At 44.7% G+C, this 14,546-nt stretch overlaps 2 protein-coding genes and 1 pseudogene across 2 annotated transcripts in view; all 3 read right to left on the bottom strand.

The window, feature by feature from the left end:
* The window catches only part of LOC135698960 (uncharacterized), a 44,764-nt gene extending 33,810 nt beyond the window's left edge, over positions 1–10,954 (bottom strand). Inside the window, exon 1 of the mRNA XM_065219120.1 lies at positions 9,682–10,954. The gene's annotated coding sequence lies outside the window, so the exon portion shown is untranslated. The remainder of the gene's footprint in view (positions 1–9,681) is intronic.
* LOC135698958 (serine proteinase stubble) overlaps positions 1–14,546 on the bottom strand; it is a 667,696-nt gene that overhangs the window by 227,608 nt on the left and 425,542 nt on the right. The gene's annotated exons all lie outside the window — the stretch shown is intronic.
* On the bottom strand, positions 12,702–14,403 carry LOC135698906 (synembryn-like; annotated as a pseudogene).

Raw genomic sequence — 14,546 nt, 5'->3', positions numbered from 1 at the left:
AGCCGTCCTGTATAGCACCGCGGTGTTTCTACCTTTGCTACTGCAACCACATCTCAAATTGTTTTTCTTCGATGGGGTCATCCCATCCGACTAACGTTCTCCAAATTTCCTGCAGTACCATCTTCAGGAACATTAAGAAATGGCCGATAAGTCCTAAAAGGTCGAATGTCATCATCATGGTCCTAAGCACTTCCCGTTTCGTTGGTTTCTGCTGCCCAGACATTAGCTCAGGATCGTACCGAGGCGAAACCTTGAAGGTGAAGCAGTCAGTTGACGTATTCCACCACATCCCAAGAACTTTTTCGGTTGCTACCCCTTCTGCCATTTTGAGGTCCTTCTCTTCCGTCTTTCGCTCATGCAACGCCTCCAAAGCAGCCGGGCAGTTTGAGATCCAGTTTCTCTTTGCAAAGCCGGCTTCTGCATGAATTTTCTTCACTTCCCGTGTTAGGTCTACTGCTTCTTGTTCATTTTCAACACTTACAAGCATGCCATCGACATTATGTTGAAACAGCGATAGGGTGGTCCTTCTCAAATCGCTGAGCGTTGGTATTTTTGACGTACTGTGCAATGCTTGGAGCGCACGACACTCCAAACGGTAACACCAACATTATGTATACGCTAGGATCCGCGTTGCCTTCATTAGCCTTCCAAAAAAAAAGCACAGTCGAACATCTTGCCTCAGTAGAACCTGCAGATACATCTCCCGGATATTCCCGCAAATTGCGATCCGGAACTTTCGAAACTGGACGTAGCGACGTCAACAGATAAGGGCCCTTGAGTAGCAGTGAATTGAGAGTAACGCCATAAGCAGGAGCAGCTGCATCCAATACTAGCCGTAGTATACCTGGCTTGTTGGGGTTCACAACAGGGAATACGGGCAAGTACCATTTCTGAGACTGATGTGTGTTGAGTTCATCATCCGTCAGCTTCCGAACGAAGCCTTTTTCCATATATTCACCCATCTTTGTCAACACGGATTCAGTAAACTCCGTATCGCGCTATTCGGAAAGCGAACATCGTCGTACTTCCAGAGGAGCCCTGCTTCGTACCGCCCTTCTTTTGGGATGGTCAGCTTTTCGAGCATCTCCATTGCGCGTTGGTCCTCCTGTGACCGCAGAATCTTTTCTGGTTTTGCATCCCCAAGACTATCTAGAGTGAAGTAGGTTTTCATGGCAGTGTGCAGATTATCGTCCGATTCAAGTTGACACTCACACACTTTAATCGTGTGAACAGCGACGCATGGTCAAGACCAATCAGGATTCGAGGACAGACGTTATTGTAGGATTCCGTTGCAGCAACTCAGAGTACACTAATGTTTGCGGCCGAAGTTGTAAGTCTTGAATCGTATGCACATTCGACTGCACTTCCTATGGCTGATATTTGCACCTCTACTTTCCGCTGTCCATTTTAAGCACAGCGGCGATCAAGGCCCTTTTACTCCTAGCTCATCTGCTAGGCTATCCTTCATCAGCGTCAGCTCAGAACCGTCGTCTATGAACGCGTACGTCCGGACAACTTTTGATGGACCATGGAGCAACACGGGAACAATTCTAAACAGCACTTCACTGGTTTGAGCTTGATGGGCGTTGCAGCTTTCAGTAGCTGGTGCCTCCTACTTTTCGTAAAAAATGCATCCTTTAATCCCACAAGGTTTCTGCTGCCTGCATGAACCATTGTGCTTCCGCAGGCATTTACGGCATAGCTTTGCCTCCCGTACAACAGCCCATTTAGCATCTAGACTTAGTTCGGCAAATCGTTTACACTTGGCAACTGTGGTACAGCTATCTTTGCATGTGGTGCATTCTGTTGCATTGGCTCCAAAGATGATCCTTGGACAGCCCGTGTCTTTGCTGGTATTGATCGGGATCGTTCTGGTTCTGCGTCCGAGTGGACATTAATAAATCCGTCATACTTTGCTCCACGACTTCTTTGCGATTGAATACAGCCACTGACTGAAGTGTAATAGCTTTGGTGCTGGGTTATTCCTAGAATATTTTGCCCAATCCAGCTTCAACCCTCGGGGAAGACGTTCCACCAGTTCAACTTTCAAAGCCGCATTGTAGATGAAATCCTCGACTCCGCATGCCTCTATCGTAGCTACCAAGTTTTCAACCGGTAATGCAAAATTGACCACAGTGTCAAGCTTCTCTACTTGTGGCGATGGTAACGAACGGATCTTCCTGATTGATGCCTGAACGATTGCTTCTGGTCTACCATAGAGCATTTTCAATGTGGACATTACACTACAAACGTTTGACGGATGTAGTAGTCGGCATCGGCCTTTCCCTTTAGACATTTCCGAAGCCGAAGCATGTTTTCCTTGTTAGAGAAGCCGCACATTTGCGTTGAGGGAGTGTACATGGAAAAGAATAACGGCCAATCTTTAGGATTTGCGTTAAACTCAGGTAAATCCTTAGATACGGCCTGACGTGCTGCCACCTGACAACGGTCGCGATAGTCTGCATCAGGATTTCTGAAATTGTGGTATGAAGTTGAATCTCCATCATGAATGTAATTCGCTGGCACTGAAGGATTTCGATACTGGTTTTCCGTGGTGAATGACGGTTCAGGGCTATTGGGGGCAGCAGCTACCAGTCGAGAACCCTAGATTCCTGCAGCTGTAGTTACTTGAAGAGCAGTCGAATTATGGAATTGGACTCTTTGATTTGGAATCGAGAGTCCAATTCCAAGCTGGCTCACAGCACCCATGGCAGAACTCAATTCTGACCTGGAGCCGGTTGATGATTTGCGTGACATCCTCGATGGTCTTAAAGAATTTTGTAAGATGTTGGGAGGTAGTTGTAAAGATTCCGTTCCGAGTTCCGGTTTATTGGTAAATAACAAAATTCCTGTCGAAATTGCAACATATTAGCTTTAATACTGAATTTAGGATAGATTTTAATTTCTAACTTTAGTGTTCACTACCACTCAAACTTGATAACTTGTTCGTTGGCACCGTGCCGTACATTTAATATTTGTCTCTACTCGAGCCTCTACCGTTATGATACAGAGTAATATCAACCGGTGGAAACTAAATAACGTATTGGTCCCAAGCAAATCGATTAACGTACCCCATTCTAGTTGAAATTCTAGTACTACACTATGTTTGTTTTGATTCGCTATGAAAGTTTGACAGATAAAATGAGGGGCTCGTGGATTTCCCAATGTTTCGAGGGGTGCATCGATTAGCTTAGGACCGAAAAGAGTACCAGAGCTGAACCAAAAAGTTGAGCACGTTTCTTCGGGACCTTCTGATCTTAGAGTTACCTCTATGGTAATATCCAGTATCTTTGTTCTGTATAACTCAATCCGTAGATAATTTAGCTTTTTAGGTAACTAAGTTTTGAATAGATAATTAAGTTAAGTAGACTAAGTTCACTAAATTTATGTAGCAAAACGGTTTAGCAGTAATAATAGTTTTTAGGTTAGAATCCATGATTCACTCTTATCGTTAAGAATTCACTTTTATAACTAGTACCTTATCAATTTTTATATAAGCTCGTAAGTAGATAAGTTCAAACATAAGAAATTTTAACATTAAGATAGTTTAATAATGTGTAATTTTTCATTCAGTCCACCTTTACGTCTATTGTTCCCTTGATGTTTGTTTTTGTTGTTTTTTCACTAGGTTCATATTCGTCCGGGTCGCTGTTGACGTGGGATGGTCAGCACCGTTATCATCGGGGCGCATCGGGTCCGACGTAGCGCAACCAACAAAACTAATTCATAACTTGTTCAACAGTCTAGAGTTTCCTGATGTTTTTAAAACTGTCCAAAATATTTCTCAATTTCCTTAAAATTCTTTATGCTACCCTATCTTAGTATTTTTTTAAAAGAACCCACCATTTGACTGGAATTGATTTAATTGCCTTTAAGTTCTACAATTTTCCTTAAGTTTTATAAAGTTTATAAACGCTCACGGAACATTGCCTTAAATCACCAATTTTCCCTGAAAATCCTAGACATTCCAGAAGTTTTCTATGCTTACCTTAAATTCTCTAAATTGATCACATATTCCGGTAAATTTTCTGATATAAATTTATAATTCCCTGAAACTTCTAAAGTTTTCGGATGAATCATAGAATTCTCGGAATATCCCATAATTCTAAGGCACTTCTTGTAAGTCGCTGCAAATTTCCTTAAGTTAATGTTACATTTCTGATGTTATCTGATCGTCCTCGAAGTACTCGGAACTTTACTGAATATAATGAAACAATCTAAAAATATCTAAATTTCTTAAAAGTTCTCTGGATTTTCTTGAAAATATTGGTGCTTGTTAAAAGTTCTAGCATTTTTCAATTAATGAAACTTCGTTGGTGTTCTCTAATCAAGTTAGCTAAATTTTCGAATTTTTTTAGATCTTGAAATTTCCATGATATAACACCCTTGAAATACTCTCACATTTTCTGGATGTTTATAAAATTTGTATTCCGTTCCAGAAATTTTCTCTGAGCAAACCAAAGTTTCCGGAAATTACGGTTTCTGCAATTTTTTAGAAATTTTTTGAACTGCCCTTCAATTTTCTGATCTGTCTTGATACATTTTTTTTTTAGAGTTCCTAAACATTGAAAATTGTCAATCCCTGAAAAAACTCCCGCAGGAGTTAAACAAGAAACTTAAAAGTGAAGCTCATCAAACCTTTATGCCTATGATATTAACCCCTACTCTAAATTAACCTAATGTAAAGCCATTCAACAAATTGATCCAATTCAAAACTGCTTGAACGATAGATCCTTCGTCGTTGGTACACTGTAAGAAAAGACCTGCCATATATCGAATGATTCGTCAGACGAGGTGTTAACAAATGACAATTTCTTGTAAGCTGTTATCTTCAATGATGGGTAAGTTTTAGATTAGTTTATACTTAGTTTTATTATGACGAAGATATCTGTGGTAGCTGTGGCCGTGAAAATCCACCCACGAGCAAGAAGAGAAAAGGAAAGGCGAAGCAAGGAAGCAAGAAAACGGAGAACATCAGTTGGATAAGCTGTGACAGTTGCCTGAAATGGTTTCACACAACTTGCGTCCTAATCAGCGATCTAGTTTCACCCGAACTCAAAAGCTTCTGATATTTCTGTGAGACTTGCAGCATGCGAGGAAACCTAATCCCTAAGCAACAACAGCAGCAACAGGATTCGACACCAGCACCGGACAATGACGCTCACGAACGTCTGGTGAAGCTAATCGAAGAACTGTCGGCAGAAATGCTCAAGCTGCGTGAGGAGGTGCAAGTTTCGCGGTCCTGGTGTAAGAAGCAAGTTGAACGTCTTCAGAATCGTGTGCTCGAGGTCGACAGAACATACGATCGGCAGTCTGCACAAACCAAGTTTCTCGAAACCATCGAACAGAAGATCGAAGCGATTGAATCGGGAGCCAAGCTTGCTGTCGTATCCTCGCAAAATGTCAACAGTTACAGAGTCGCTGTTAACAAAGTTCCCTACCGAGCCGATGAGAACCTCGGAGCCATTGTGAGGAGAATTTTCGACTTCCTAGGTGTGCCTTACATCATGGCGAATGTTGTCAGGCATTTCCGTCTACCAGTTAGATCTTCAAAATGGTCGGATCATTCGCTCACACCCACAATTGTCAATCGTGTTCGACGGAAACGAAGCCAGGAATTTGACGCTGCGTGTGTACTACAAGAAGCACAGGGATGCAAAATTGTGTATGCTGGATGATGATCTTCCGCTAGACTATCGGTTCACTCTGAACGAAGTCCTGTCTGTCACAACTTTCCGAATACGGAACCTTGCTCTGAGACTTAAACACAAAAAAGTCATCAGCTCTGTGTTTATTCGAAATGACACAGTTTTCCGTTCGTCTCACTGATCAATCCGAATACACGCTAATCAACGATATCAATCAACTCATGGAACTCACTGGCTCGACAACAGAAGGTGAAAATTCATCGCTGTTCTTCGACGCACAGTCCTCAGTTTCTTCGCTTGGATTAACACCCTAACTGCACTACCATTTCGACGACTTTAATTCCACCAGATGACTACCTACCCAAAACAACTTCGTATAGGACATCTCAACGTTCGCAGTCTCGAACGACATATTGATGGTGTCAAGTTAATGCTCGACCGTGACCAATACCATTTCTTCTGCGTAACTGAGACTAAACTGAGACAATCCTCAGCGACTGGACCTATTCGGATTCCCGCCTACAACTTTATTGAGCATTCGCTTTCGTCCGGACGTGGTAGGAGTACCAAGACGTGTGGAGGGGCAGGAATTTATGTTAAGAAGGGTATCAAGGCGGTGCCGATTTTGAAATCAACTTTCGACCCAACCATTCCTATCAACCAACGGCTTGAATTTCTGGCCATCCAAGCTAGGTTTGGCGATACCAACACGTGCATCGTCGTGGTATACAACCCCTCTGGTTGCAACGCACTTTTTGCCCAACAATATGAAAAGCTTCTACTCGATCTGCTGGAACACCATTTTGACAGGATCTTCCTGGTTGGTGACTACAATATCAACGTCGCCGCGAGTCAACCCACTGCGAACCTACTTGCTTTGAGACGGATTCACACCACCTTCAATCTTACGGTGCCCGGAGCTCTACTACCATTGATCTAATGGTAACCGATCATCACCCACTGTTCATCAAAAAATCCAAAGCTGTAAACGCGAACTCCATTTCCGATCACGAAGCTGTGTATCTGATCGCTGACGTGCGCATACCTGAAGCTCCACCTCGTCGTATGAAAGTACGGAATCTCGGTAGGATAGATCCCCTACGGCTGCAAGCTGATTTCCAAGCAAAGGACCTACAGCACATCTACCAAGAAGACGACATCGACATCAAAACACAACTTCTCACTAGCGAACTTTATTCGCTTTTGAACCAGCATGCTCCGGAGCGGATAATTAGTGTTCGTGACAAACGCACGCCATGGATAACGAACGAAATCCAAGCTGCAATCACCTTACGGGACCTAGCCTATTCTCTCTATGTGCGAAATCCGAATCGTGTCAGAGGAGATGCTCAATGGCGAGACTACATCTCCAAAAAAAAGTAGGGCCGGCACCCTAATCGGTGCTGCTAAGAAAAGATTTGGCATGGATCTTCCTGCTAAGCAGCTGTGGTGCAACCTGAGGAGAGAGGGCATACATAACAATGCAAAGAAGAATGCGGCCATGGAGGAATTTGATGCTGACCGACTAAATCAGTTCTTTGCTGAAGGCCATCACATGTTACAGCATAGAGCTGTACCTTCGTAAGCGAATCCGATCGACCACCCGCAAATATGGCCGACGGCCAATTCCAGTTCAGGCGCACAAACATCAACGAAGTCACCAGGAAAATTTACGGGATTGGGACCAACGCGAAAGGGACGGATGAAATCCCCATCTCATTCATCAAGCTGCTCTGCCCGTTTATCCTCCCCCTCCTGACTCACCTGTTCAATGCGATTATCGATGCTCAAACTTTCCCCTCCGTCTGGAAAAAGGCCATCGTTACCCCGATACCGAAATCATCGAACCCTACTTCACCGAAGGACTTCAGGCCCATCTCGATGTATCCACACCCGCTCTTCTTGCCAAACACCAGTCAGGATACAGGAAAAACCACAGTACCCCGACTGCTCTAGTCAAGGTTGCTCATGATATCCTCAACAACTTTGACGATAACAGGTGCACAGTAATGGTTCTTGTCGACTTTTCGTTGGCATTCAACTGTGTCAGACATGGTCTACTTGAAACGAAGCTGAGGAGGGAATTCGGGTTTTCAAACTCCGCGTGTAATTTGATTTCACCTTTCCTAGCGCAGCGAAGCCAGGTTGTAGACCTAGGTGGTACTCCCTCGAATCCCCGGAATCTCACCGACGGTACGCCACAAGGATCCTGTCTGAGCGCCCTGCTGTTTAGCCTATACATCAGCAGCCTGCCTGGTGTGCTAAAATGCGAGTATCACATCTATGCCGACGACCTCCAAATCTACATATCAGGCCCCGCAAGCGAAATTAACAGGCTCGTCGAAGCAATCAACCAGGATATCCTCGCTATCGAACGTTGGGCCACTGAGAATCGTCTGTTTCCCAACCAAAAAAGACGCAAGCTATAGTCTTTTGTAGAGATGGGGCCATAATCCCTCAAAATGACATACGCTTCTGTGATGAAACCATTACTTTGTCGAACAAAGTTACCAACCTTGGTCTCATTATGGACTCTAACCTAAAATGGACCGACCAGATAAACGAAGTCACCAAAAAGATCTACAATACTCTTCGTACGTTCAGGCGCTTCCGTGGAGTGCTTTCCAGACAGATTCGTATGAAGCTCGTCCAAGCTGTGGTGATGCCGTTCTTCGCATACTGCAACGTCGTGTACTACCCAGGACTGTCCACCGCGCTCAAGGCTCAGTTGCATCGATGCTTCAAGTCGTCGGTGAGGTTCGTGTATGGAATCCGAGGGCGTGACACGACCAGAGAAGTGCGACACTGCTGCTTCATGTACGGGGCCTACCATGGAAGCCTCCCAGAGTACATCAAGCAGTACACACCTAAAGATCGAAACGAGCGAGCTAGATCCTTTGTCCTACCGCATCACACCACAAGTTCCCGAAAAAGTGTTCTAATATTCGGAGCGTCCACCTGGAACGCACTACCACTAGCTACAAGGCAGCAACGGACTCTCAAGTCGCTTAAAGCGGCGCTCCACAGAGCTGATTAATTCTCTAGACTAATACCAATAGTAACTGTCGGTTTAAGAAATGTCAAATGTTTAGACTTAGACTTTAATTTCATTCTTAACTCCCCACTAAACTGATTCAAACTGGTTGCTTCCTTGACCTGATTTATGGTTCTGTAACTGACAGGTTTTCGTTATGCTATCAATAAATTACAAATTACAAATATGTTTTCAATTTAAGACAATTACACCACAGTTGCTCTACAATGATGCCGTTCGGACACGGGAAGGTGTCCACTGCAGACGGGATCGGTGTTCGGTACGCAGGATCAACGATAACGATGGGACCTCTTCCTGCTGGATCGAAGCCAATCGCGAACAGGAATCACATTCAATGCTTACTCCAGTTGGGAGATGCTTTCGGAGCTGTTGGTACCTTCGTAGGAACTACTTAGCTCAAGAGTCATAATAGGTGTACGAACTGTAAGATTGACTCTTAAAAATAAAGCATTTTAACAGTTAAAATATTACCTGTTTTCGGCTGACAACATTCCTTCAGTTTTCACACAAATATCACTCAATATAAATAAGAATAGTATTTAATTAACATATTATTTTCATTTGATTTACGTCCACCGTGCGAACCCGAACTTTTTGTCAGTGCGAACCTCGACCCGTGCCAGGTTTCAAAAACAAACGATCAAACTGACGTTTGCTAGAAAACAAGCAGACCCAATCTTGATACCCGATCCAGGTTGGAACTGAATAATAAACGAATTCGCTATAAAATCATCCTAGAATAAGAAGATAAACATCCAAAGGACGATTATCTCAAAACCATCTGATAATAGTAATAGGGCTTGGGTGAAGCAATAATCATTCGATCAAAGGATGATGTTTTCGTTCAGTGATATAGAATTGAAGCAACAATCAAAATCTGGGGTCACATTGCGAATCTCGAATCGAAAGACTTTTTGTACGAACGCTTGTATGAAAAAGTTTCCCGTTTCGAGATGCGCAATGTGGCCCCTGACTCACCTTCCACGCTCTGCCTTGATCCCGGATATCTTCAACGACCGTTCGTTGCGTCAATTATTGTGCAATAGTGCACCACTAGTGCTGCTTCTTTGCCGTACTTTCCTATCCAGAATCCAGTGGCCGTACCGAGATTCCTGCACTCCCAAACACAAGTCAGCAATTCACTCAGATTGCTTCTTCCTTCTTTCCTAAACAACCAACCAAACACATCAACACTCTTCAACGTCAAACGCGCCTTCCTTACGACGAGGCAAAAATCCGAATTATTACGACCGCGCACCGTCAGTCACCCTCAGAAGACACACAAAAACCCCGCACCGTTTTATAGTAGCCCAGAGCTCTTCTAGAGCGACCGCGAGTCTTCAGTCCACAGAACCGCGTCCTCTTCGTCGCCGTTGAATGGCACCCCCCGATGACACACACAGATTCAGACAGGAGGACGGGACACGACACGATGGGCCCGCTGACTCTGCTCTGCTGCTGAAACTGAAACTAGCAACAGCAGTGGCAAGGCGAGGCAAAAGCTGCTGGTCTCGTAACGCGACCGCGACCGACCGAGCGCCTACCGCTTTTCACTGACGATGATGATGATGATGACGGAAGCCAAGGCCTGCACCGCGCGCACACCCTCTTGTCGTCTTCGTCGGTGCCGTCCCTGCTCTGGCTGTGTGTGTTGCTCGCTTTCGTTTCGGGCCCTTGCTGCTGGCCACTCGATACTGCTGCTGCTGACTGACTGACTGACTGATGATGATGACGACGGTGTGAGACGGAAAAAAACGCGATTCCTTCTGCCCGCGAGTGATCTTGTTCACATTTTCTTCCCCTCTCGGACCAGACCAGAACCACGACGACGTCGACCACGTAATATATTGGGGCCTCTCACAGGCACTGTTCGAAAGTTGAATTTTCACACCACTTTTGCCGATAAGCGGTTGTTGTAAACAAAACAGCGATCGTTATCAAACTCACACATTCACCGTATCTTTTTTTTCTGGTTTAGATAATTCAAAAACACGCGCCTCCCTTTCAAATAGAAAAACAACCACTTTTCTCCACCCGAAGGGCTTATGGCGTGGCGGTTCTTCAGCGGAACGGTTATCTCTCGTTTTCACTGGTGATGCAATCCACGGATTCTGCTCATCGAAAGGAATGTTGGAAAGGACTCAAATTCACCGGAAAAATCACCTTTATTCACTTTTTTTCCCTTACTGCTTCCAGAGCCCCGCGACGGGATGAAAGTGTTCTCGCGGCGACGAAAATCGACTATCACGTTTGACAGCTAGGACAAGAATGAGTGGAGAAAATTGCTGCGCGAATGAAACCTTCGCGGGATGATTCGATCGGGCACGTTGGAAAGAGCAAGATAGCAACATATGAGACGACCAGGAAAGGGCGAGCAAAACAAGAAATGAAAAAATGCGCAGGGCGATGCTGTGCGAGGCGTGAGATTGGGAAATTTCTGTAACGCTAGTGATAACGTTGAAAACGAAACAAACTCGGATAGTAAGGCACTTTTACTTACACGGAGATGAAAAACTACCCAAAATTAAGTGCTTTTCTCTCGGGTTCAACCTCATAACCCAGGGGTAATACCCCGTTCACATTACAGCCTATATCACGTAATATAGGCTATCTTGCAATGAGCACTCATACATAGGATTTCCAGTGAAAACTAGATGTATGGGTGCTCATTGCAAGACAGCGTATATCACGTGATATCAGGCATGACATTTGATAACGGCACAAAAGCATTTGTAAACAAACTTTATAAGGCCCTTTACACGCGAACCAAAGTACGCCCACGCAAACCAACAACATCATCGGATAGGGGCAACTATCACCTTTCCAAAAGTGGTATTGGTTTGAGTGGGCGTACTTTGGTTCGCGTGTAAAGGGCCTTAGAAGGTTTGTTTACAAATGCTTTTGTGCCGTTATCAAATGTTATGCCTGATATACGCTGTAATGTGAACGGGGTATAACCCGCATAAATGCGTACCATAGAGTTACCTCTATGTTTCCATTGCTTGACCTTACCAAAAATGGTTTAAAATTGTTTTTAATCCCTGCTAAACTTTAACTGAAATGGTTATGAAACTTTTCATGAACGTTTGTGTGACATAGTTTTAGCATAGACCCAAAGGGTAAGGACCTCCTTCACGCGATTTTTTTTTGGTTCACCTAGCTGTTTTTTTAGTGTACCTGGTGCACCCGGTACTAGAGCAAAAGACAGCAATTTGTACCAGAACAGGTGTCAAAAATGACACAGACAGCACAACTGCCAGCAAAAGCGCCAGCAAAAAAAAAGCGCGGTACCCGCTGCCGTGGCAGTCAGATTGAGGTGTGTCATATCCGCGCCATCCGTTCAATCGTGAGCGAGTGCAGTTTATAGTCGATCGTTATCTCAATTCATTCTTGGAGGATCATAAGTACAACCCACGACATGCCAAGCGATTGGCGGAAAATCTCAGCGTCAAACTCCGAGATATGGTCAAACGGTGCAGCTTTGAGCGTTATAGAAAGGTTGCCATGGTGACCGTGGGAGATAAGAATTCCCAGGACTTCAAATCGTCCATGCGTTTCGTGTGGGATGCCGAAAAGGATGAATACGTGAATTTGTATACGAAGCACCGACGTATTTTGTAATCGCGACCGTACTTGCAGTGTATTACGAGTAGATGTTGTAGTGGATCGAACAATAAAATTGATAGTCATATTTTCTTAGAGACGCTTCGGGCGAATTCGAATGTGCACATCAGAAGTGGGAAAAACGTTGTTCAACATCTACACAACAGCAACTCTGATAGAATTATTCATCTTCCGTTACACAATAATGTATAGAATTGCCAGCTTTGAGTAAGACTTCCATAGATAGAAACATTTCCCTAACAGTAGTAGCAGAATATTTGGAATAACTTTATTCGACTTCCACGCGAAGAACACATCAAAATACACTCAGCTACGATTCGAAGCTAGGACTCGAATAAATACTGAAACCACGATACTTAACTTTCTTGGAAGCTTTAGGTTTTTCGCTTATGATCGCGCTGCTGTTCGGGAATCTCGTCCTGCAGTTCCATGATATGATCCACCGGCTGCGGCCGCCCGTCCTCACCGATCTTGCACGGCTGAACGATGCCCTGTCGCTGCAGTTTATCCATCAGTGCCACCAATTGCATCGCTTCGTACTCCTTCTGCTCCTCGGACATGCCTTCCAGCGGGTTCGGCTTCGGTGGTTCGTAGCAGCCCAGCACCGGATTGATGGCATGCTGGATCTGTTTGTACTCTTCCGTATCGCTGTCCTCGGAATCGGACGAATACTGTTCCGTATTGCCCTGGCGGCCGCCCAGCAAACCACGATTCGCAAACAGACCGGCCGCATTGCCACAGCCCGTGTATTTGATCATCCGACCGACGTTTTCCTTGCACAGGACGAAGAGCAATTCCACGGACAAGACGGCAATTTGAGTGATCGGGCTCGTTAGCAGCGAGCAAAGGTAGTTGCGTAGCTCCGTGCCGACTTCCGATCGTTCTTTGACGTTCTTCAGAGGAGGAAGCACTTCCGATCGAACGTAACGCCGGTTAAGGGACGTCGCTCGAATCGTCTTGATCAGGACCGTCAGAATAGGCGACAACAGTTCGTACTGATCGGACTTCTTTTCTGATTTTTGGAAAACCCGTCTCAGAAACTCCACCAGCACGTGTAGGACGTAAACGTTCTTTCCTTCGAATGGCACAACGGTTTTGGAATCCAGATCTTCCGGGTTCAACGGTGAGACAAGCTCGCTATAACAGCTGACCGGAACACTGGTTAGGAGATTGACAATGTTCGATTGGAGAGAAATGATCTTATCTCGATTCAGGGTGCGATAGAAGAACAGATCGTGAACGACTACTGCTAAACGATGGAATTGATTGGCTTCTTCTTCCTCCGGAACGGCATTCAAGTGTGTGCGAACGTTTAAATTGAACAGAACCTTCAGCACTTCATTAATCAACTCGAGATCTTTGTCCTAAAACAAATCATTCAGATCAGCTTTACCCGCAAAAACAATTAATACAAAGACTTACACTAAACTCCTTCGTTTCGGCTGCCTGTCCCATGAACAGATCCAACGTTTCCACCAGGTACACCAATCCAGTTCCTCTCGAACCTTCGCTCGAATATCACAGTTGATTGCCGTTAGTAGGAACAGCAACTTCATATCAAAGTATCTAATATCATAGCAAACATTTCCGTCCCTGAAAAATATCAACTTCATTTTTGACTTTGTCCACCTATACACCCTCAGCATCGCCCTTCCTACTTGTAAGTTTTGATCCTCCGCATAATGCCCTCGGTGGAAGAATTGTTCAGACACAGCTCCTGGCACTTGCTGCTCTGGAAAATCAAATTGATCAAGCACTTCAACGCTTCCACCTGGACCTCTTCGCTCGCTCGGCACTGGCAGCTTTCGCCACCGATCCCTGCCAAACCGAGCAAACAAGCCAGCTGCTGCTCCCGGACCGTCTCGTTCAGGTAGGTCTTGTCGCGACTGAGCAGCTTGATCGCCACCAGACAGTCCTCCCGGTGCTTCTAGTTTTGTGCTTCTTTTTCAGGTATTCTTCGATAGCTACTAGATAGAATTTCTCCGTTGTTCCACCAACCGAAAGCTTCAGTCCTTCGCATATTTTCTTATAGATACCCCCAGCAGTGCTGATTGATGTGCAGTTTACGTAAACCATGTTAAGTTTGCTAGCCAGCTTTTGATCACTTATAATCCTGGTGAGAGTAGCTGTTTTTCCCGTTCCAGGAGGGCCACTAAAATCAATTAAATGTCAGATCAGATCTGGTTCGCATAACGCAAAACACAACTACTTACCTTATG

The sequence above is a fragment of the Ochlerotatus camptorhynchus genome, unplaced genomic scaffold, assembly GCF_037179485.1.
Source record: "Ochlerotatus camptorhynchus isolate MF236.1 unplaced genomic scaffold, CSIRO-AGI_Acam_v1.1 ptg000099l, whole genome shotgun sequence".
In the NCBI taxonomy this organism is placed as follows: Eukaryota; Metazoa; Arthropoda; class Insecta; order Diptera; family Culicidae; genus Ochlerotatus; species Ochlerotatus camptorhynchus.
This window is presented reverse-complemented; position numbering and strand designations above follow the sequence as displayed.